We start from the raw sequence: 24,234 nt of genomic DNA on the forward strand, positions 1-24,234 counted from the left end.
AATTTTGAGAGAAATAATCAAACAAGATCCTAATCTTTCTTATATCTAATAGAGAATCCTCTATATTGCTGCTGGGGAGGAAAAGGACACTTTTTAGTAATATACAAACTGGGTTACTCTTTGCCTGAAATGAACTGGGGGGAAAGAATTCACAGCCAAAGAATTCAAAGCCATGGGAATAAAATGCACATTCAGTATCACCTCCAAATATGTGGTATAAATCCTGACACAGGACATTTTAAAAAAATCTCAGGAAAGCAGATCTCAAGTATTAATATATGCCAAAAAGATTGCCTCCCATGAGCTCCTTTAACTCTCATTCCCTCAAGCTTTGGGAAGTCAGTTATGGTGGGAAGAGATTCTACTAAAGAATCTCTTTAGTAGAGGTCAACTACTAAAGAGCACACGTGTCAATTAGACAAAAGAACCCCATTAAAAGATGCAGCCTCATGAATGATGGCTGTGTGTTAGCCTCAGTTGTCTCTTGAACCAGATGTCCTTTGCAATAAATGAGCAGCACAAAGACATATGGTGACCCCAGTATCAGAAGAAAAACTATATCATATCAGATGTAATATGATGTATGAGTTCAGAAAAGCCACTTATATACCAGCTAGATGAAAAGAAATCTTTGTCAACTATGAAAAAAATTGTAGCAAAGAAGATAAAAGAAAAGAATGGTTTACAAAATGCAAACAAATAATTAAACTTAGATGAAAACCACAGCTAGGAAACAAAATGTCCACATAGTTGCTTTATGCTCTAGAAAAATGTAAGAAGACTATGAATTCAGTAGACTAAGAATTCAAACACAAGATGGTAATACAACAGAATATTATAAAAGAGATTGCATATTTAAGGAAATAGATTCAGAACAAAAATACCATTCTTATAGAACTAATAAATTAGACCCAGCAAGGCACTGAATAGACATTGATGAAAATCAAATTATTGTCAAAGAGAAAAAGCCTGAGATAATCACAATGATTGCAGACATAAAAACTGAAATGATAAAAGAAACTAGAGAACAATTTTAAAGATAATCCAATATAAATATAATAAGCATCTCTGAGGAAAAGAACCCAACACGTGAAACAGAAAATGTATTCAAAGATATAATACATGAAAAAACATCATTGAAGTGATGACAAAAAGATTCTGCACGTAAAGAAAAATCAAGGGGAGGATATAGTCTAAGTTATTAAGCCTCAGGATTAAAGAAGTATTTTTTTCAGGCAGCCATGAAGAAAAAGAAAATCATCAAAAATACTAATAAAATAGAAGCAAATAGAAGAGAATATTCACAAAATCCTACTTAGCATACACCTACCTGTGTACATCTCTGCTCAAATCAGTCCCCTCCCAGAACTGAACTCTGTCTAAAACCAGCCATTCCACTGGGCACTAGGTCTCATGCCCATTCAGCTATGGAAAGACATCCTTCAACAATTCTCTCAACTCCCTCCTGTATCATACATTTTTTTACCTGCTCCTGGATATTTTCTATCATCATACAAAAATACTACTACTATTGCAGCAATATAATGGATATAGTATCTAAACAACAGCACTAACACAAACAGCAAATATTTTATCTTTACTTTTCCTTTATGTTACTGCTCCACTTCACTCATTTTCTTAGACGTAGATTCTCCAAAAATATTGTATGTATATGCTTTCACCAATTTATATCTTCCCTTCCTTTTTACTTTTTATATATTTATTTTATTAAGATATAAATTCGTATGGAGAAACAATCACAGATTATAAATGTACAGTTCAAAGAGTTTTGACAAATGCATACACCGTTGTAACCATCACCCAAATTAAGATATAGAATATTTCTGCCTCTCATGAAAGTTAAGGCAAGTCTATAGAAATGTCCAATCTAAGGCATCCAGGGAAGGCTACCTTGGTTCAAGAAGGCCGATGAAGTTCAGGGTTTCTCTCTCTAGTGGAAAGGCTCATGGCAAACATGGTACTAGTAAAGAGCAACATCACCTATACAGGCAGCGACTGTTTGCATCTATATTATATACAATTGGTTTTGCCTTTTTAGGTTCAGTGTAAGTGGAAATTTATGATTTTTTTTCTGTCTGTCTTCTTTTGCTCAATATTATATTTTTGAAATTTACTCATGGTGCGCCAATAGTTGTTATTTTTTACTGATAAATAGTTTTCTATTTTGGAATTCATTTTGGATTGGACAATCATTTTGGGTACCCATTTCATGTTTTCTGGGTTGTTTCTAGGCTTTGGCTATTATATAAAACTGCCAGGACTCTGTGTATACATTTTTCTTGAAGATATATTTTCCTTTTTCTTGGGTAAGTACTTAGGAGTGGAATTGAAAGACCATGTAATCAATTCTTATAAAGTTAAACATAATTTAACTTTATAAGAAGCTGCCAAACTGTTTTCCAAAGTTGTTGAAATATTAATTCTCCCACCGATAATGTATAATAGCACCAATTGCTCCACATCCTCACCAATATTTCTCATGGTCAGTCTTTTTTCTTTTCCTTGCTTTATTGTATTGGTTAAAATCTCCAATGCAGTATTGAATAGAAGTGAGCTGCCTTGTCTTATTCCTGATCATTATTAAGCATGATACTAGCAGTATGTGTTTTATTTTATTTTTTGTAGACACTGTCTATAAAATTGAAGAAGTTCTTCTATTCCTAGTCTGTTCAGAGTTTTTGTCATAATTGAATCTTATGAAATACTTTTCTTTAGCATTTATTAAAATAATCATTTGGGCTTTTTCCTTTACTCGGGTAATGCGGTGAAGTTTTAGTGTTATAGACAACCTAACTTTTTTTTAGATACACTCCCCTAAACCATGATTTATTATCCTTTTTATATGTTGTTGAATTTCATTTTCTAACTGTTCTAGTTTACTAGCTGCCAGAATGCAATATACCAGAAACAGAATGACTTTTAAAAAGGAGAATTTAATAAGTTGCAAGTTAACAGTTTTCAGGCCATAGAAATGTCCCAATTAAGGCAAGTCTATAGAAATGTCCAATCGTAGGCATTCAGGAAAGGCTACCTTGGTTCAAGAAGGCTGATGAAGTTCAGGATTTCTCTCTCAAGTGGAAAGGCACATGGCAAACAGGGTCGGGGGTTCTCTCTCTGCTGGACAGGCACATGGCGTCATCTGCTAGTTTCTTCTTCAGCTCCCCGGGAAGCATTTTCCTTCTTCATCTCCAAAAGTCACTGGTTGGTGGACTCTCTACTTTGTGGTTCTGTGGTATTCTTCTCATTCTCCTGCCATTCTCTCAGAATCTCCAAAGGTCACTGGCTAGTGGACTCTGTGGCTCTCTCAGCTTCATGGCTCTACTGCGGCTTTCTCATTATTCTCAAAAGGCATTCTCGCCAAAAAATGTCTCCTCTTTTATAGCATCCCAGTAAACTAATCAAGACCCATGAAGCATGAGTGGAGACATGTCTCCATCTGATCAAGTTTATTACCCACACTTGATTGAGTCACCATAACTTAATCATGTTTCCAACCCATAGCACTGAATAGGAATTAGAAGAAGCCGTTGCTCTCATAAGATTGTTTAGGATTAAAACATTACTTTTTTAGGGTACATAAATCCTTTCAAACTGATTTAACTATTCAGCTATTCAAACTATTCAAATTATTCAAACTAATATTTTATTCAAGATTTTTGTGCCTATGCTTGAAAGAGATATTGGTCTTAATTTACTTGTCTTGTTTCCTTATTCTTTCAAGTGTATACTGGTCCTGAAGAATGAGGAAGTATTCTCCCTTCACTGAGTTTATATGACTGGTATTTTTCTCCCTTAAATATATGGCAAAATTACCAATGAATCCAATAACCTTCAATTATTGACTAAGTTTTGGTGTCGTTAGCAAATGGAAGACTACTCACATTTTCTATTTCTTATTATAACAGAGTTGGAATTGTGTGTTTTCAAGTACTTTGTCCATTTCATCTAAATAGTCAAATCTACCACCTTAAAGTTGTTTATCACCTTTGTAATGTCTGTATAATTTACATGGAATTCTCTTTTTATAAACTAGATTTGGTAAATTATATTTTCCCATGTTTTCTTGTTTCAACATGATAAAGATTTATGAATTATAATAATCTTTTCAAAGAATAAAGTATTAATGTTGACAATTATCTTTATAATCAATTATTTCAAATTTAATGGATTTCTCTTACCTTTATTATTTCCTTCCTCCTATTTTCTTTAGGTTTAATTTGTTTACTAATTTCTATTTCTTGGATTGGTAGCTTATATCCTTGAAAAATTTTAAAAATTTTAAATAAATGAATTTCAAGCTATATATTACCACCCCCAAGAACTAGTTTCCCTACATCCCACAAATTTTGATATTTTTATGTTTTTATTGTTATTTAGTTGAAATAGTTTATAGTTTGCATTATTATTTTTCCTTTGACTTTTAGAAAGATTATACTGTATTTCTAAATATTTGGGAATTTTCTCATGTTTTTTTTTTATATTGATTTCTACTTGTGACAAGAAATTTAGAATTCTTTTACTTCCCTCCTATCTCTAATTTCTTGTTCACAAAGTCCTGAGTTTTATTGATAGAGTTTTGTTTTTCAACAATTTATTATAAAATATTTCAAATATCTAGTAAAGATGAAGGTATTTTATAGTGAATGTCATACACATGCTATCTATATTCCACCATCTACATTTTATTGTATTCACTTTATCAGGAGTTTTTCCATTTTCCATCCACCAACCACTATATGTTTTTGAGGCATTTCAAAGTAAATTGTAGACATCATTATACTTCTCTGAGTACAGTAACCAATTCAACTCTAGAGTCATTAACCAAAGTGGTTTTCCTCTAATATATGTATCTTATTTGCCCAAATCAGTAATATCAAATGCAAATTCCAACAGAGAACAAATATAACATAATACTTAGTTTCTCTCAGATTTGTATTTCATTCCCTGTGGGGATGTAACATTGCTTCATTGATCTGGTAGGCTTTTGTTTAAAAATATCTAAAACATAAATTTGTGGATTTTCCTAATTGTGCTTGAGGATGGGCTGTCAGAGAGATAATCATCCAGCCTGGCCTACGGGCTGACTAGCCTGCAGATGTTGGACAATTGATCACCCAACTTCTTGATGAGCTTCACCTCCTCATGTAGGAAATGGCACTTCAAGAAGTCAGAGATGAGGGTCTATGTTGGCAGAACCCAGGGCATACAGCTACAAAAGAGTCTGGTTGAGGCTCTTCTCCAGGACCATGGTAAGTTCCATGCTCCATAGTTTTACTCCAGTATTCTTGGGAGGACTTCAGAGCATCCTGGAAGAGTGTGAGGCTGGCCACTGTGCTGGTTTTGCAACTTTGAGATATACTTGGCACACTTGCACTTCTTCTTTGCTAACTGCTGGAAAAAGTGACCTATGCCCTTTAAGGGCACATCATTGCTGTAGAAAAAGAAACCCAGAGAGAGTGAAGTATATGAGGCTCATCGATAGAGATTGACCAGGTCTCTCATTGATGGCGGCCTCTACTTAGGTGGTATAATTTTGACAGATCTGGGAGTCTACGGGTGGTCAACAATTAGGAACTAGCCACAAAAAGTACACTAGCTGGCCTCAGAAGCAATTTGTTTTTTTCCCTCTGCCAAACCACATTCAATCAGTGGGCATCTTAGGGAGGTCTCTGAGAGTAATTGCAGCTCTTGGTATTTAACTGAGCAGCTCTTGGTATTTAACTGACATGTACTGATGATAATTCGCTTTGAGACTGACAGAAGCTCTGGCCATCTTGGAAGAACATGTGCATATGCACACACAGCTCCATCGCCAACTCAGTGGGACAGGGCTATGGACCCTAGGTAGAGAACCACTGGCCCAGAGGATGAACTGATGGTCACCTGCACCTCCTCCCTGCCACCTCCTGAGAAAGGAGAGCTGTGTACATCATGCCTGATGCCCTCTCAATGGTGATAGATCAGGGTTAGAATAGGTGGGGATCTTTACAGCTGTCAGTCAATCTGGGAAGATAGTTGGATACTGGCTGAGCAAGAAAAAAATCAAGAGACTGAATGTCTAGGTATTATATATTCTGGATATTAAACACCTGTAGATATATGGTTTCCAAATATTATCCCCCATTGTGTAGGTTGTCTTTAAATGTTAATAATAAAGTCCTTTGATCCTAAAAGGTTTTAATTTTGATGAAGTCCTATTCATCTCTTTTCCCTTTTAGCCAACAACAGCAGAATACATATTATTTCCTATATGGAATGTTTTGGTAATGGATAGTGGTGATGACAGTACAACATTGTGAATGTAATTAATACTACTGAATTATATATTTGAATGGGTTAAAAGGGGAAATTTTAGGTTGTATATATGTTAGAATAAAAATTAAGAAAAATAGGACTGTCACAAACAGTGAACTTTAACATAAACTCTGAATTATATTGATTACTATTAATGTCAAGTGTTAACAGTATGGTGTGTCTATGGGAACTTTGCATTTTCTGCATTTTTTTAAGCCTACAACTTCTCTAATAATGAAAAGAAAGAATAAAAAATATTTCAGGTAGTTTTCAATGCAAATGTAAAATGATCTGGAAGGCATGGGTGAAGTACTATAGCATCTCTGACAACAGCTCTCTTGGTGGAATGTGATTACAGTGAAAGCCAGAGTGGATTGGATTTAAGAGAGAGTGGCAGGAGAAAAATCAATGGCTTGTATACAGGGAGCTCTTTCAAGATGCATTCTAGGGAAAAGAGGACAGAGTTCAGCAGATGAGGGCAGAGGAGTAGTTGAGAGAAGCTTAAAAAACCATGAAATCAATTATAACATTTTAGCTGATGGTATTGATTTAGAAGAAAATTAGAAATGCATGCCTTAGTGAAGAGTGGAGAGAATTACACATGAGCAAAACAGAGAATGGACTCTCTTCCACGAGCACAAAAATTGGTTTTATATGGAGGAAGAGAGTGCAGATGCTTGGAGGTAGATCCTGGATGGATGAAGTCTGTGAAAATGGGAGAGTCATTGTTTAGTTTGAGAAGAGAGGAAAATGTCTAGGAAGTGGGAAAATGAATGGACTAGGGATATATATTCTGATTGCCTAGCAAAATTAAGACGTACTTGAGATTCAAGGTCATGACCATAAAGTAGGATGGGTCAGCATGATTATGTGTTTTGGTTTTCTCCCCCAGTTATGATTAACTGCCAGAATGAAGGAACAGGAATGGTAGAGTTAGAGGCAGTGGTGTGCTGGATCTGTTTCCCAACTCAGTTGATCGTGTGATTACGCACATCTAGAAAACCTTAAAATTGCCCATAGTGAGATTATTTACACCATTGAAATTGGCAAGTGCTACAAATCAAGAATTTTATTTTTATCTTTTTTTTCTGGAGAGCCAATTGTTGAATATTTATGAGCATATCGCTGCTTTGAAGTTATATTCAAGGTTTCTCGTATGCTTTCTTTTGACCTATCCTTAAGAAAAATTTTCTTAAAAAATTAATACTTGAGGGGGTGCAAGGGTAGTTCACTGGTAGAATTCTCGCCTGCCATGCAGGAGACCCAGGTTCGATTCCTGGCCCATGCACTTCCCCAAAAAAGGAACAAACAAGCAAACAAACAAAAACCCAAACAAGCAAAAGGTCAACGGATGGTGCTGTGATAATGGGATACTCACATGGAAAAAGGATGAAATGTGACCCTGCCAAAGAGCATTCAAAAAAAAAAAATACTTTGAAGGTAGGGACAATTTTCATCATGATAAATCATCTCTAGAGTCACCAAATTTTATAAAGATGTTTCTACCTTATATTTCATATATGATTATGGACAGAGACAAAAACACAAGAATATTCATGCTAGTATGTGTAGAACAAAATGACATTCTACTCTAGGAAACAAATACAGTGAGATGTCCTGGTGAACCCTTTCTTGTGCTTAACTACCTTTTGATCTTCCCACTCTCCTAGTCATTCAGCATTACTAGAGGAACAGCTCCTGGGCAGGAAGAGACCTTCCTGATAGTCACAAATACAATGCATTCCCATAAAGAGATAACTCCCACTAAAGAAAGAATGCAGTAAAGAAGGGGAATAAGGATGGCATTGCAGAAATAACTTAGAATATACTCCATTATTTAATGTAAATGATTTGTACACTTTAGTAATTTTATTAGTAAGAATTTACTTTTTTCCAAAACAAAGACAAGTTGACTTTTTGAGAACCATTGCTTTAGTGCAGTACCTCATGTCAATATCAGTGTGAGTTCTGAAATGTCTTAAAGGGCCTTTGTGCATTGAAAGGAGTGTGTCCAATTGCTTAGTTTTTAAATTATCATAACTTTTATTAAAGCTGTAATTATAAGGAAATTATAAAGGAAACTTGCTTCTCTTAAGCTTTTAATTTAACAAATCTTTTTCTACTAATTATAAAGTTAAAAAAAACAATTATTTCCCCTTTTTCTTTGATGAATGTCCAATTAACCTAAGTCAACAGACCAAATTACTGTAAATAAGCAATCCCACTGGCAAATTTGCTAAATTACATTTTCTATATTAGACTCTACTTAAGAAATTTAACATATTTGAATTTTTAAACATTTCAGAGGCCCATCAGCTCAAAATCAAAATCCAGCTAGAAGTTTTTTTCTATGGAATTTAAATAGCCTTGTACATCTCAGAAAGTAAACCTGTAAATAGAGTACATCTCCAGTGCTATTTTTACAATCTTAGTTAAATTCTCATATATATATATGAGATATATACATCTTTTTAAAGATATATCTTAAAACACAATTCCAGAATCAATTTCAATTTTTTATTTATGCTCAGTTCCTTTAATATATCAGATTTTCCTAAACATTAGACATTCTTTAAACAAATATATAAAACTTAACCAACAATTTAAAAGTTTATTCTAGTCATATCCAGTTCTTTCACTTGATTTGCATGTTAATGTCTATCTCCCCAGTAATGTCTCACTTAGCTTCTGTGCTGGTTTAAAACAGCTATGCACCCCAGAAAAGCCTTGCTCTTCTCATCTGTTCTTGTGGGTGCAGACCCATTATGGATGGGATCTTCTGATTAGGTTGTTTCCATGAAGATGTGACCCACCCAATTCAAAGTGGGCTTTAATCCTTTTCTGGAGTCCTTTTGGAGAGGACACAGAGAGCTCAAAGCCCAAAGATGTTTGGGGATAGAGAAAGAAATGGTTAGAGACATTTTGGAGACAGTCCTTGAGGGCAGAAGCCTGAAGAAAAGGACCGGCAGATGTGGCCATGTGCCTTTTCAGGTGACAGAGGAACCCCAGATGCCATCAGCTTTTCTTGAGCAAATGTATTCTCTTGTTGATGCTTTAGTTTGGATGTTTTTATAGCCTTAGAACTGTAAATTTATAACCTAATAAATCCTTTTTGTAAAAACCAATCCATTACTGGTAGATTGCATTATGGCAGCTTTAGCAGACTGAAATACCTTCTTTCAACTAATTTTATTACTGCTGGATTGAACTCTATATTTCAGATTTTTTGAGTGTGTGTGATTAGAGGTTTATAGTCATTTGATTTCTTTAATCTGTCTTTCTCTGGCTAGACATTTTTATTTCATCCTATAGGGACATCTTTCATATTTTTGTCTGATACTTTGAATATAAGTTTATTGTCATTCAAATGCAAAAGCTCAACTTCTAGTATATATCAGAGAGATAGCTTTGTTGCCCTAATTTTATCAGTTTTTCAATACTTGGATTTGACATAAATGTGAGCATGGTGTATGGGAAAGAGTATGAACCCTGTATTTATAAATACTAGGTTGAAATTCTAAGTTAAATAGCTATCACTATATGACCTGGAATAATTTAACTGTCTGAGCCTCAGCATCTTGTTTTAGAAAGTGAGGGCAATATTACTCATTTTGCAAGGTTTTAAATTTGGGTGTCTACTTTAGTCATTGTAGTGCAGAAAATCAAAATATCAATCCAATGTTTCATATCAGGATAGTGGTTACACTGGCAAAATATCAAATGAAATTCTAGCTTCTGTGAGAGAGATGAAACTATTTCCCAAGTCATTTAACATCACATTAAGGGAGGAATAATGAAGACAGTCTTTAAAAAAATAAGACTAATGAACATATATTTGCTCTTTAATGTATAAAAGTTAAAGTGAAATAAAATATTTTGATGTTTTTTTTTCTTAAATAAAACACATCCTAAAATTTTCCCTCTTTTTTCCCCCCAAACCTTTTTAATGTTTAAAGTTGTGACTTAAACATTGGAAGAAAGTCTAGATTTCCTGTAATGGAGGAACTTGGAACAAATTAATAAATCTTGCGCTACTGGCAGGTATTTTTCAGTAACAGACACAAAGGTGATGTTTTACTTGCTTAATAGAGGGGGGAATTAGGTCTGGTTATGTTGTCTAGGCATTGTGATAGATTTAACTCTCCTATCTAAATGAGAACCATTATTTTGAATAAATCCCTCTCCTGTGTTAGAGAAAATGGAAACCAGCACCCTGGAATACTGAGAAAGGGTAGGAGGAACACAAGACTGCCCACTCCTCTTGAGGCAGGGACCTCTCACAAATGAAAGCAGGATTGATGAAAACATCTGTTTTCTGACTTTCTGCCAAGTTATATGACGTATAGATAAGGAAAATGGTCTGAAAAAGTAATCCAGCCTACGGTCACATATCATACATCACCGCTTCACTTTTGGTGTTAAAAACTCCATTTTTGTAGAAGCAATTGATGACTATGCAGAGTCACGTTGTCTTACTGCAGTAAAATATCTGTGCTCATAGCTCATTGAGCATATAAGACATTCATTGAACCATTCCTGGGAGGAATTTAAAAGTATTTTTTCAGCTTTTCTGCTTGGTGACTATGCCTTCCTCTCTTGAGAAGAATGAGTACATTTTCATGGCTTCCATTGAAACTCTTAGTACTAATCATTCTAGTAATTTCTTCTTTGCCCCCAGAATGGAATAGCACACAAAGGGGAAATGATTTATTTTTTACAAAAATGATTCAGAATTAGGTTGAATATTTCTACTGCATTTTATTTCTGTAGGTATCCTGGGGAAATTACCTAATCCCAACAAGCTTCAATTTCCTCATCACTAAAATGGGAATAATAATACTGCCTCTCAGGGCTATTGGGATGCTGAAATGTGATAATGTTGGTGAATGCATCCAGCTCAGTGTCAGACTAGCAGGTATTCAAAATAAGTTGTAGAGTTTCTTGCTTTTATCATTGTATTTATTATCAATTAAAACCTCCCCATGTATGCATGACTCATCTCCCCAACTTTATATATTAGTCCCTCAAGGGTAGAAAATCGTATCTTCTTTTCCTTTTATACCAATATAAGGCTTTACATATAATAATCAATGTTATATCTTTTTTCTAATTATGAAAATAACATATGTTGATTTTCAATGAAAAGTACATAGATGGAAAAGAAAAAAAATTGAAATTAAAATCACCCATAATACAATATAGAGAAAGCCACTCATAACTCATTTTGACATATTTTCTGTTAGCTTTTCCCTATATGCATATTTTTAAAAATTAGCATCAGGCATACTTAGGGATTTGTGTTTCATTTTTTCATTTAACTTTATGCTACAAACATTTCTTATTTCATCATTTTTCAAAAACGTAAATTATAAAAGCAGCATAGTAGTCCATTAACTGAATCTTTAATTATTTTACCACACCTTTCTACATTTGCACATGTGAGATGTTTCCAAATATTCACTATTACAACTAATAATTCCATAAACAACCTTGTATGTTAATCTTTGTGGAAATTTCTTTACTCCCTTAAGAAGAGTCTCTGAGTATAATTAAAAGATTATAGGAAGGACACATTTTTTTTAAATGATTACCCCTTTCCTCCTTTAATTAACATAACTTTATGATTTTTACTAACTTATAAAGGAGTCATTTTATAAGATTCAGATATTACAAATATTGTTATTCGTTATGTGTAACATTCATATGTGTTTTGTTTCCTACTGTTTCCCAGTGCTTTGCATATGATTAGCAGCCCTATAAATATATGTGAAATTGAATTAGTTTAAGTGGTCTTAAAATTTTGGCTTTGTTGACATTTCGGACCAGATAACTGTTGAATGTTTAGTAGCATCCCTGTCTTCTACTTACTAGATGTCAGTAACACTCCCCCAGTTATGACAACCAAAAATGTTTAGATGTTGCCAAACCAAAAAGATGTGGCGCCTGAAGGGCCAAGTCACCTCTCCTCTGCCATCTGACTTTGAGAATCACTACCTTGCATTAAATTAAATTCATAGTCACCCGCAATTTCACCACCTACAACTAAAATCTGTTAACAGTTTGGTGCATATCTTTTGCCTATACATTTACAAATATGTATTAACTTTTTTGAAAAGTAGGGCCACGCTATTATGTACTTTTTGTAGCATGTTGTTTATTTTTAATTCCTTAATGTTTCTTGGACCTCCATCCCTGACAACGATAAATATTTAAATCATCTTCTTGAATAACTGCATAGTATTCCACTCTGTTGGTGCATCAAAATTTCAATAACCAAATCCTTATTGATAGATATTTTGATTGTTCCTTATTTCTCATTATTATGAATACTGTACCAATAAATAGAGATTTACATATATACCTTTAAAAAGCATCTAATTTTTTCTTTAAAATGAAGTTCTAGAAGTGGAATATATTGCCAAATATTTCCTCAGAAAGATTGCTCCAATTTATACTTGCAGAACTAAATTTGAGAATATGTCAATTATACCAATTTTTATTTGTTTTCCTAATTTACTTTGAGAATGCACAAATTTCTCCATATCTTATCAGGCCTGGTATTACCAGTCTTTTTCATTTTTTTCAGACATTTGAATGAAAAAAATCTATTTTTATTTTACTATATATTTATTTGATTATTAGTTAAAACTTGTCTTCATATATTTGTGGACATATCTTTTCAAGTTGCCTGTTATTATAATTTGCTACTTTTTCTTTGTGAATATTCACTTATTCACTTATTTTCTTAAATATTCATAAAGGGTATTCATATGTTAAAAAGATAAAACTGAAGGAGAAGTAAAGCTCTTGGCTGGGAGAGTCAATATTGACCGAGTCAATATTGAATAATGACTCAATAAAGACACATTGAGTCTTTAAAATATAGATATTGAAAAGGACTGGTTCTTAACTTGTGTTCTGAGGAACTTTGAGAGATCTGGAAACATTTCATAATAATACCTATAGACTATTTTTCTATGTATCTTTTCACCCTCATCTTTCATAAGTGTACAGGGGGCACTTTCCATAGGGTTAAATTATGTCTAATGACCTCATTGCTCTGAAGCCTAACAGAATGTGTGATTGCATATTTGTGTTTCTAGAATTTTCTAAAAGAGCAAACTAAATATATATATATATCTTAGAAAATTCTAGAAGTTCTTCTACTATTGAATTTATTATTAATTTTCTCAGTATTTCTACTGTGTTCTTTGTGGCCATCTGTTTATTCTTGCTATAACATCTGTTACTTCATTAACACCCCAAATATCATTATTTTGAAACCCACAAATTTTCTTTATGTCTGTACATAAGTCTAACACAAAGTAAGTATATTTTGTTTCCTTGTTTGTACCATTTTAATTTTTTTTAAAATTCTAATTTAAAAAATTTTATCTAAAACTCTTTTCAATTGAATAATATTTCATTCTAAAATAAATACAATTGATTTACAGTATACTTTTCTTGTATTTAAGAATGTATCATTGCCTTAATAGAGGGAATTAGAATACTTAATTTTTCCTTTCATATCTCTAATGTCTATGTCCCAATATATTGAAAAAAGATGTTACAGAGTTTCATGACTAATGAAAAGAAGGAATTTACTCCAAAGATATTGGGCAATACTATAAGAAATCAAAATTATTTGACAAAATCTATCTCTCCCTAGGCTTTAATAACAGTAATGATTTACCTTATTGTGCTTACTCAACAGAACACTTTCAAATAGCATCATGGTGCCAGTTAAGTTGTACATCATTTTATGACAAATTATTTAGTTTTTTTTTTAAAAGAAGAATTGATTATTTTCAGTGTTGATGTGATGACTATTTTCAAGCTGGAAATTTTTATAGCTTTTCAAACTATAAATGAAGAAACCACTGAAGCAACTTGCAGAATAAGTTATTGCATGGACTGGAAAATGCACACAATAGCTGAGAAACTAATAAAGCTTTATACAGTTGACATTGTTCAATACCTGCTGGATGAAACGTTAGTAAAATAAATCATTATGCAACCACTTTCTAACCACACAGTAACTTATCAAATCTTTTCCAGTTGTAAAGACTGAGTTAATGTCTTTTCTGCAGGCTGTACTTCTGCTTCACAAATGGGCAAATCTACAATTGTCAAGATATGCTGGTTTTCATCCATAATCAGTATGAACTAATCATGGAAGAAGATCTTTTGTCTGAATGATTGACAACAAAATCAAATGGTGATGAAATATTTGAAGTGTTTAATAACTTTTTTGATTTTCATGGTTTATGCTGGTACAACTGCATTGACATTGTACTGATGGTGCAAAAGCAAGATGGGTAAAACTGTAGTCACCTTAGCATTGGGTGAGCCTGGGAATACAATGGTGAACAAAACAGATAAAGCCTTATCCTCATGGATCTTATATAGTGGTACTTTATGATATTAATACTATCATCGTCCCTATAAACACATGTTGCAAGTAGTGGTAAGTTATGAGTTAGGTTCATGTGTCCACTTGGTTAGTTTATGGTGTCCAGTTGTTTGGCCAAGCACTCACTGGCCTGATTGTTACTGTGAGGATATGTCATGTATTGATTGCACCCATGGCTGATTATATCTACTATCAACAAAGCAGCTTGCCTTCAGCAATGAAAGAAGTCTCATCCAATCAGTTGAAGGCTTTAAAAAAGAGAACTGATTATTTCAGTAGGCAAAAAAAAAAAAGAATTTATATCTGCTTCAGCCAGCCAACTTCTCCTGGGAAATTCATGGAAGCCTTCACGGGAATTCCCAACTTATGACCTGCCCAATGAAATTCAGATTTGCCAATCCCCATGGTTGCATAAGCCAATTCCTATAATAACCCCATCATATATATGATGGGAATCCTACCAGTTCTGTTTCTTTGAAGAACTGTAATTCATAAATATTTTGAAGAGAAAATATTTTTCTATATATAATGATAGGATAAACAGAAAGACAGAATTAAGATTGGAAAACCATGGAAGGCATCTATGAGGCAATGACATTTGAGCTAAGACTTGAAAGATCAGTAGAGTCAGCAGGTAAATCATAAAGTTCCAATTAAAGGAATGGCTTGAATAAACATACTATAAAGGAAAGAATTGGGCATATTTATGTGGAAACCAAGGGACAGCAGGTGATATCTTATATGCTAATGCATTTTTTAAACTATAAAGCACTAATGTTAATTATTTTTGGAAAAATTATTTTAAAAGATAATGATAGCAATACATATAATAGCACTTTATGACATATATTAATCTCATGAATAATAGGCTAGTTAATCCTCATCATGACCCAAGAGGCAATAAAATATTTGTTTTTTTCTGAAATATCTACTAAAGGAAATTTTAACATCCCTTTCATGTATATTTTTCTGTTCACACTAGAGAAATGAAAACATAAATGATTTCTTTTTCTCACCAAGTTCTATTGATTATAACACACACACAAAAATTTAATCTGTCCATGTTTCTCTATTTTCACCTATATTGCCTAAAAATGTACTTATCATCTCACTCCTGGACTTTACAAGCCCCTTCTCACACTCTCCCTTTCACTCCCAGCCAACCATCTACAGTCTACTTTGTCATGAGAGTTATAGCTGTGAAATAAACTCCATCATATTGCTTCCTTGCTTAAGAACTTCCAGATTAAAGAGCACGACTATACTTATTGATGCTTTTTATATTTATACCACCTAATGCTTCATAAATTGGAGAAGCACTTTAAGCATTTATTACATAAGTAAATTAAATGAGGAGAAAGAAGCTGAGGCTCTAGATTAATTACTGATGAGGACAAGTACACACTGTACATTAACCAGAGGCTAAGTTAAGCACTTAAGAGATTCGTTTTTGGTTGTTCAGTTCTGATTTTAGTGTGTAGTTATTTTCATTAAAAAAATAAATTGCATATTTGTTTTTAACATTTACGTCTCTTATAAAATATAAAATGACTTCATTAGAACATCTGCTTAATGATATATAATCAAGAGGTGTTTTCTTCATATTATTGTCAATTTTTTTGTTACCTTTGTTAATAAAACATTTTTTATTTCCTCATGCTTATCTCAGGAATACAGAAGATAAGTCTCTGAAAACTTCCCTTGGCTCTCTTAAATACCTTCATCCAATTCAGGATTCATGTGACTAAATTTGTTATCTTCAACTTCACAAAGATCTTTCAAGAATTTATTTTTATTTTTTATTTTTTTCTTCCAGGTATTTCAGACCAATCTTTATATTAATAACTACCTGTCTTCATGGTGAATTTGTTTCCAAAATATGACATGGATTTGGGTAGGCTGTAGATAGACACCTACCTAGTTCTATTTTGATGCATCTGTTTGATTTCCAAGAAATAACCACATGAAGCAAAAGGCTTAATTTCTACTCATCATTGTTCCTGTAAAAGTGAACAAAAATCCATTTATGCCAAACAACTAATACTATTGCCAATTTTCTTTTGGAAAGGTAAGGGGTTAGTGGAGTAAAAAGAGTAGAAATTCTCACCAGGATTTGTGAAATTCAGTTCTAGCCTTACCGATGCCCATTAGGAAACTTTGCCCCTGGGGCAAGATGAAGCAGAGCTCTGAATGTTTCAAAGTTATGGTCTGGTCACTGCTTAAATCAAGGGAATAGATGATGAAAGTTGAAGTTTTCTTAACTCTAAGCTCTGTTGAAACCCTCACTTAACTTGTTCATTGTCCAAGGATACTTCTTCCATATTTTGTACATGTATAGCAAGACTGCTGCCAATAATGGAGAGAACCATGTCATAAAATCCACACTATCTCTCTAATAGCTTGGCCTTCAGGCAGCTATATGTCTTCTCAATGGACTGAAAGAAACACTGCTGTTCTTTGATTTTAGAGCTTTATCAAGCAACAACAGATCAAATAATGTCTTCAGAAATTCTTGATAGCCCAAGATGGACAGCTAAAATAACATCTTGCTGTTTTGTATTTCCTATCAATGCCTATTGTATCGTTTTATCTCTCCTTACAAATCAAACTGAGATTGCCATAAACTGAATCTGTAACCTGGGAATTCAGCTACATTCTGTAAGCCCATATATCATAAACTATCTTGAATAACAGCATGTCTGAACTCAGGGGGCGATTTTGTTGATATATGAGACAGAATAGAACACAGCTTATTCTTTTGCTGCTATATTGACTTTGCTGGATGACAGTAGCAATAACACAGCATTTCTTATTTTATTTTCTTAAATAGCCAGGCCTTGGAAAGCACTCAAAAGGAGAAAATATGTAACAATTTTCCTGACTGTATTGTTACTTAAAGATGCCACCAGAAATAGATAATATGGAAATGGTTCTTGTTTTTCTTAAAGGTTACATTTTAAATAACTGTTCATCTATTGCATTATTACAAAAATGTTTGAATTGGCTTAAATATTATAGGAAAATGGTCACTAGTTTATATTCTAGATATTTAAAAAATTGAGTATTTGAAATCTTATAAGCAGTCTGGGGTTGAAGAACTGGGGATATGTCCAGTATTCACCGTCTTAAGGATTTGATATGCATTGCTTTATTCAATTTTCTCAGTAACCCTATGACATAGGGCATTGGCATTCCATGCATTATCCCCTCCCCTTTTCACTTAAGTGCACACTGTCCAAGTCTCAACTACCACCAAATGCATTTCTTTAACCTTTACTTGAGGAATCTTTCTAGCTGCTGAAGCCCATGTTACTAGCCTATGATACGATAGAAATGCCGGGGAATTAAAGCTTCTGCCTTTTTTCCAAAGACTCACAGGAGTTGGTACTTGGCTCCCTCCCTTAGCCTGTAGGTTCACTGTACTTCCTTCCCAAATTTCCCCAGTGGGGAAACCACACATTTTGTTGGCTACGTGCCTCTCCCTGTCTCACCTCTACTCTTTCCTACTGTTGTTTCCTCCACTTTCCAGATAACATACTTACACTCAAAGTCAGCTTCCGGGGAAACTCAAACTAATACATTCCATTTCAGAAATGATGAAACTGAGACTTAGAAAAGTTGTTACTTGCCTAAGTCCACGTAGCTACTCCCAGTATGCGGGGCCTGGTCATTATCTTAAAGTTCCAGCACGTAATCATTTGACAGACAAGTCCCATTTGGTAAAGTAAAAAGTTCTCAATTTTGCTTTCAATAATACACATATAAGCACTCCCCAAAACAACTCTACCCAGTTAGACATCACATTTCTGAATAAATTAACAAATGTAATTAATTTGGTAACAGAATATAGTGAAAATAATCCAAGATTTGAACCAATTTCAAAATCAAATTTTATAAGCTGAACAGAATAAACTAGCTGAATTTGAAATGCAGATGATTTTTTTAAAAGAAATAAGAAAACCGTGGATCTATTTTTAAATATTTTCATGAGGTATCTTCATGCATCATGCAGTCCATCCAAAGTATATAATCAATAGCTCACAATACCATCACGTAGTTGTGTATTCATCATCATGATCATTTTTAGAACATTTGCATCACTCCAGAAAAAGAAATAAAGAGATAAAGGAAATCTCTATCCCATACCCCTTGCCCCTCCCTCTCATTGACTACTAGTATTGTAATCTACCCATTTTTTACCCCTATTTCCCCCTATTACTTATGTATCATTTTGTTCTTCTTTTGTACTCATCTGTCCTTGAGAAAGGGAAGCATCAGTCACAAGATTTTCATAATCACACAGTCACACTGTAAAAGCTATATAGTTAAACAATCATCTTCAAGAATCATGGCTATAGGCATACAGTTCAACAGTTACAGGTTACTTCCTTTTAGCTATTCTAATACACTGAAAACTAACAAGGGATGTCTATATAAAGCATAACAATAACCTCCAAAATGAACTCTCGACTCTATTTGAAATCTCTCATCCAATGAAACTTTATTTTTAGCTCATTTCTCCTTTAGCCCTTTTGGTCAAGAAGGCTTTCTCAATCCCATGAGGCCAAGTCCTGTCTCATCCCTGGGAGTCAGGAGTCATGCTCCATGTTGCTAGGGAAATTTAGGAATTTTTTTCTTAATTTCCTCCATTACGAGTGTATAGAAACACTACTGATTTTTAAGGGTTGATTTTGTACCCTGCCACTTTCCTGTACTCATTTACTAGCTCTATTAGCTATGCTGTAGAATTTGGGGGATTTTGACATATAGTGTGCTGATCTGAAAGGACTATATATCCTAGAAAAGACATGTTTTAATTCTGATCCATCTTGTGGAGGCAGCCGTTTTTTTTAATCCCTATTCAGTAGTACTGTATGCTGGAAATTTGATTAGATTATCTTCACAGAGATGTGACCCACCCAATTGTAGGTGATTAGATGGAGATGTGACTCCATCCATTCCAAGTGGGTCTTGATTGGTTTAATGGAACTCTTTAAAAGAGGAAACATATTGGAGAGACAGCCATGAGAATCATGAGAGCCCATATAGCCAGAAACCTTTGGAGATTAAGAAGGAAAATGCCCCTGCAGAAGCTTCATGAAACAAGAAGCCTAGAGAGAAAGCTAGCAGACGTCGCATGTTTGGCACGTGCCTTTCCAGTTGAAAGAGAAACCCTCAAGGTCGTCAGACTCCTTGAACCAAGGTATCTTTCCTGATGCCTTAGATTGGACATTTCTATAGCCTTACTTTAATTTTGACATTTTCATGGGCTTAGAACTATAAGCTAGCAACTTAATAAATTCCCCATTGTAAATGCCATTCCATTTCTGCTATATTGCATTCTGGCAGCTAGCAAACTAGAACATATATTATCATGTCATCTACAAATAGTGAGCGTTTTACTTCTTCCTTTCCAATCTGGATGTCTTTTATTTCTTTTTCTTGCCTACTTGCTCTAGCTAGAACATCCAGCACAATGTTGAATAACAAGGTGACAGTGGGCATCCTTGTCTTATTCCTGCTCTTAGAGGGAAAGCTTTCAATCTTTCCCCATTAAGGATAATGTTAGCTGTGGGTTTTTCATATATTCCCTTTATGATGTTGAGGAAATTCTCTTCTATTCCTATCCGTTGAAGTGTTTTTATCAAGAAAGGATGTTGAATTTTGTCAAATCCCTTTTCTGCATCAATCAAGATGATAAAATGATTTTTCTGTTTTGATTTATTGATGTGGTATATTACATTACTTGATTTACTTGTGTTGAACCAGCCCTGGGTACCTGGAATAAATTCCACTTGATCATGGTGTATAAACCTTTTAATGTGCTGCTTGGATTTGACTTGTGAGTATTTTATGGAGGATTTTGCATCCATATTCATTAAAGAGATTGGTCTGTAATTTTCATTTCTTATAGTATCTTTGTCTGACGTTGGTATTGGGTGATTTTGGCTTCACAGCATTAGTTGGGTAGATTTCCCTCCTCTTCAGTTTTTTCTCTTTTTTATTTTGAAGAGTTTAAGCAGTGTTGGTACTAATTCTTTCCTGAATGCTTGGGAGAATTCACAGGTGAAGCCGTCTGGTCCTGGACTTTTCTTTTGGGGAACTTCTTGATGACTGATTCAGTCTCTTTACTTGTGATTGGTTTGTTGAGGTTGTGTATTTTTTCTTGAGTGAATGCTGGTTGTTCATGTTTTTCCAGGAAGTTGTCCATTTTGTCTACATTTTGTAGCTTATTAGCATGTAGTTGCTCATAGTAACTTCTCATTATCTCCTTTATTTCTGTGGGGTCAATAGTTATGTCCCCTCTCCCATTTCTGATTTTATTTATTTGAATACTCACTCTTATTTTTGTCAACCTAGCTAAGGATCCATCCCTTTTAATGATTTTTTCAAAGACAAAACTTCTGTTTTTGTTGAATTTCTCTACTGTTTTCATGTTCTCAATTTCATTTATTTCTGCTCTAATCTTTGTTTTTTCTTTCTTTCTGTTTGCTTTGTTGTTCTTTCTCTAGTTCTTCCAGGTGAACAGTTAATTCCTCAATTTATGCTCTTTGTTCTTTTTTTTTTTCTTTTTTTTTGTCATTCACAAGCTCCAGGAATTGAAAACAGGTCTCCAGCACGATAGGTGAGAACTCTGTCCCTGAGCCACCATAGTCCACCCTGTTCTTTTCTAATATAGGCATTTAGCACAATAAATTTCCTTCTCAGCACTGCCTTTGCTGCAGCCCATAAATTTTGATATGTTGTATTTTCATTTCCATTTGTCTCAAGATACTTACTGATTTTTCTTGTAATTTCTCTTTTGACCAACTGATTCTTTAGGACTGTATTGTTTAGCCTCCATATATTTGTGAATTTTCTGGCCCTCTGCCTGTTAATTGATTTTCAAGTTCATTCCATTTTGATCTGAGATAGTGTTCCATATAATTTCAATCTCTTTAAATTTATTGAGACTTGCTTTGTAACTCAACATATGGTCTTTCTTTGAGAATGATCCATGAGCACTCGAGAAGAATGTGTATCCTGCTGTCGTGGGGTATGGTGTTTTGCAAAGTGGGATATGGTGTTTTGCAAATGTCTGTTAAAATCTAGTTCCTCTATTGTATTATTCTTTTTTTTTCTTATTGATCCTCTAGCTAGATGTTCTATACATTGATGAGAGTGGTGCATTATTGTAGAGGTGTTTACTTCTCCTTCAGTATTGTCAGAGTTTGCCTCATGTACTTTGGGGAACTTTGGCACAGTGCATACATTTTTATGATTGCTGTTTTCTTATTGAATTTTTTCTTTTGTTTATACATAGTTTCCTTCTTTGTCTGCTTTAATTGTCTTACCTTCGGAAGTCTAATTTATTGGATATTAGTATAGCTAGCCCTGCTCTTTTCTGGTTGTTGTTTACCAACTTCTCACTTTTGATCTGTTTTTGTCCTTGGGTCTAAAGTGAGTCTCTTGTAGACAGCATATAGATGGGTCCTGTTTTTAAACCCATTCTACCAGACTATATTTTTTGAATGGGGAATTTAATCCATTAACATTTAATGTAATTACTATAATGTTATTGCTATAATGTAGTACTTACTTCTACTATTTTGTTTTTTGGATTTTATATGTCATATCTTATATTTTTCTCTTTTTAACTTTACTGATAGTCTTCATTTCTGCACTTTTCTCCAGACCTCTCTCTACTGTGTTTCCCCATCTGCCTGTAATGCTCCCTTTAGTATCTCTTATGAAACTGGTCTCTTTATCACAATATCACTCAGTGACTCTGTCTGAAATATTTAAAACTCCCCCTCATTTTTGAAAGACAGTTTTGTCAGGTTTAGAATTCTTGGTTGGCAGTTTTTCTCTTTCAGAATCTTAACTATATCATACCACTGCCTTCTTGTCTCCATGATTTCTGCTGAGGAATCCACAATTAGTCTCATTGAGCCTCCCATGTATATAATGGATTTTCTTTACTACTTTCATAATTCTCTTTTCTTCTTTGATATTTCACAATCTGACTAGTAAGTGTGTTGGAGTATGTATATTGGGATCTATTCTGTTTGGTGTATACTGCCTTTCTTGGATCTGTCATTTTATATCTTTCCTAAGAGATGGGAAATTTTCAGTAATTATTTCCTCCATTGTTTTTCTGCCCCCCTTCCCTTTTCTTCTCCTCCTGGGACACCCTTAACACATATATTTGAGCATTTCATATTGTAATTCAATTCCCTGAGATACAGTTCATGTTTTTCCATTCTTATCCCTATTCATTCTTTTGTGTATAAGATTTCAGATATTCTGTCCTCTAGTTCACTAATCCTTTCTTCTGCTCCTTCAAATCTGCAGTTGTAGGTCTCCATAGTTTTTTTTTCCCATCTCTTCTATTGTGCCTTTCATTTCCACATGTTGTTTCATCAACTTTCAAGTTCTTCTTCATGCTCACTGATATTTTTTTTTTATATCTTTCATCCCTTTCACCATATCTTCCCTCAACTTATTGATTTATTTTTTGATGAGATTATGGATATCTGTTCAAACATCTTTATTTAATTGTTTCAATTACTGTATCTCATCTGAAATGTTGATTTGTTTCTTTGACTGGGCCATATCTTCAGTTTTCCTCATTTGACTTGTTATTTTTTGCTGGTGTTTAACCATCTGATTTTCTTGATTCATGTATTCAGGAGGTCATTTTCACACTTTTACTTAAGATTTTCTTGTTGATTGGCTTTCTTCTTTATCTGTTTTTTGTCATTCAGTTCAACTTATTCTTGACCTCTAGCATAGCTTCTGTTTAGTGGATCAGAATCTTTTTAGCTCTTCTTTTTCTGATTCTTGCCCTGCCTATATGGATCCTTTTTGAGGAGGGTCTCCTCAGATATGATGGACTACAGCCAGATTTTCCCAGACCAGATAGGCCCACATCTCAGGAAGAGGATGTAATCAAGTTTCCCTGATGGTGTGACCCAGCACATTGTCAGGCTTTCCAATGAAGACTGTAGACTATTCTTTTCTTATTCTGCCCAGCAGGTGGTGCTTGTCAGCCCACAGTTTACCACCAGCATAAAGTGGAGCCTTTAATTCTATGCAGCTTCTCCCTGCCAGAGACATGGTTGAGAGAGAGACTGAGGTTGAAAGTGGGCTTTGTTTGCTTCTGTTTTCCAGGCTCTGGGGCCTGAATTCCCTGAATGAGGACTGCCATTTGAGCTGGACCCCACCCCTCCCTTTTCTTGGAGAAATGTGCCCTTTAGGACATTGTCTCCACTACTTGATTTATTTGTCTCTCAGACTTATTTTATCTCAGCCCTTGCCTGAGTCCTGCTGACAATCGAGAAGGCCCAGGGAGTTTCTGCAATGAGTGACTCAGAATAGTTTAAAAGGAATCTCTTTTCAGTCCTCAGCCCCTAAGATTCCAGTACTCTGAGCTCAACTGACTCCAAAGTCCTCCATCTTTATTCTATTTTATTCCATTTCACTTTGTTTTCCTGTCTGCCCTGCCTCCTCTCTGTTGGGATTAG

This window comes from Tamandua tetradactyla, chromosome 22 (assembly GCF_023851605.1).
Source record: "Tamandua tetradactyla isolate mTamTet1 chromosome 22, mTamTet1.pri, whole genome shotgun sequence".
In the NCBI taxonomy this organism is placed as follows: domain Eukaryota; kingdom Metazoa; phylum Chordata; class Mammalia; order Pilosa; family Myrmecophagidae; genus Tamandua; species Tamandua tetradactyla.